This window comes from Suricata suricatta, chromosome 9 (assembly GCF_006229205.1).
Source record: "Suricata suricatta isolate VVHF042 chromosome 9, meerkat_22Aug2017_6uvM2_HiC, whole genome shotgun sequence".
Taxonomy (NCBI): domain Eukaryota; kingdom Metazoa; phylum Chordata; class Mammalia; order Carnivora; family Herpestidae; genus Suricata; species Suricata suricatta.
In genome coordinates, this window is record NC_043708.1 from 39,949,380 (window position 1) to 39,951,188 (window position 1,809).

The window sequence follows — 1,809 nt, forward strand, 5'->3', positions numbered from 1 at the left end:
CGCTCCCCCAGGCGTCCCCCTCGCCTGTCAGGGGCGCCGCGGGCGCTCAGCGCCGGCCCCCGCCTCGCTCGGCCCTCCCCGCTCCTCCCCGTCTCCTCCCCCGCTCTTCCCGCGGGCCTCCTCGCCCCCTTTTCGGGTTTACTGCACCCAGTTTTTGCCTCGCTCCTCATTGGCTCTTTCCCCTCGCACAAAGCAAGGGGCGAGCGCCTCGAGCCCCAGCATCCTGTTACAGTCGGCCTCGCGGGCAGGGTCGCGAAGGGACGCGGCAGTTGGGCTCCCCAGAGAACTTTCTGAAACTCGACCGAGTTGCAGCACACAATCTTAACCCTTTCCCCCCACGTCCACTGTTCACATCCACTCACACTGACTGCGCTTTCTTTCACCTTGCCAAGCAAGGTAATGAGACTGTGTTCAAAGACAGTGTCTGTGCGTTCGGTTTCTTCGGCTTCGCTTTGTACAGCGCAGGCTTTACCAAAGCACAGTGCAATATCGCTCTAAAACTGCCCCACTCGTAGTTCTGTGGCCGGTTTACTTTTTCACGAAAGACATATAAAATTAGGCAGGAGGATGTCGCTGCAAAACAAGCGGTTGCATCTATTCTTTTACAAGCCTGGGGTTTAATGTGCAGGCGCGCCTGCGCGCTTTGGTTTTTGTTTGAGCTTTTTATTGTTATTTGCTATCTTGGGCAAACACAAGAGCCCAGACTCAGAAATCAGGCTGTCTGAATGTGAATCCAGTTCCAGCCTTGACTAGCTGTGCAAACAAGTTACTTGGCCTCTCTATGCCTCTCTTTCCCCACCTGTAAAATGGAGCTACTAACAGAACCTGCCTGTTGTAAGAATTATAGTAATATATTTTATATAACATGTATTTGTGGGGCGGGTTGAGGGTGTGCGTTTACAACGTGGCAAGCATGTAGATAGTAAGGATTATAGGAGTTGTGTCTTTTTCCCCCCTCCAGAGGGACCTATAAACTTTCTCCCTGAAGTAACATTTGTGGTATAGTCGCCTCTGCTTGGGACACTGGTCAAAGGGAATTTCAATGGGATAGAGAGGTCTGGAAATGCGCTAGCTGGCTTGTCTATGGAAAAGCACGATATCTATTTTTAAAAGCAATACATCAAAGAGTCTCAGAAACTAAATCAAACAAGTCACTATCTGCTGAAGTTCAGGCAAAGTGCTGTGGGAAGGAATGCATCCAATATCATAATTTCAGACTCCAACACCTTTGCCCAGCTGCCCTTTCTACCCTGTGTGGTCTAATCTTCCCTCCAAGATCAGTTCACTTCCCTCTTTTGAACTGTTAATTGTATGAATATCTGATTCTTACCCAATACTATTTGTTTGGTTAATTATATGGGTGTGTACACACATATCTATATACATAGGTGTTTATGTGTATTTCTTTTCTCTAATTACGTTATAAAACTTCCCTGAAGGCAGAGACTGTTTTAATACCCTCTTAGTATTGCCATATTCAAAACAGTGCCTTGCAAGCATTCAACTGATGTTCTCTAGTGAATCAAGAAAATGTAGGTTGACTGTAAATTTTTAACTTAAAACATACTAGCTAAATTAATAGCTCCCATTTACCCTACGACCCAGTAATTGCACTACTAGGTATTTATCCAAGGGGATACAGGTGTGCTGTTTCAAAGGGACACATGCACCCCAATGTTTACAGCAGCACTATCAACAATGGCCAAAGTATGGAAAGAGCCCAAAAGTCCATCAGTGGATGAATGGATAAAGAACATGTGGTGTGTATGTATGTGTGTGTGTGTATATATATATATATATATATATATA

The 1,809-nt window shown here is 46.0% G+C and overlaps 1 protein-coding gene across 1 annotated transcript in view; it reads right to left on the reverse strand.

Annotated features, from left to right (window-relative positions):
* DACT1 (dishevelled binding antagonist of beta catenin 1) overlaps positions 1-1,809 on the reverse strand; it is a 14,338-nt gene that overhangs the window by 9,532 nt on the left and 2,997 nt on the right. The window lies entirely within an intron of this gene.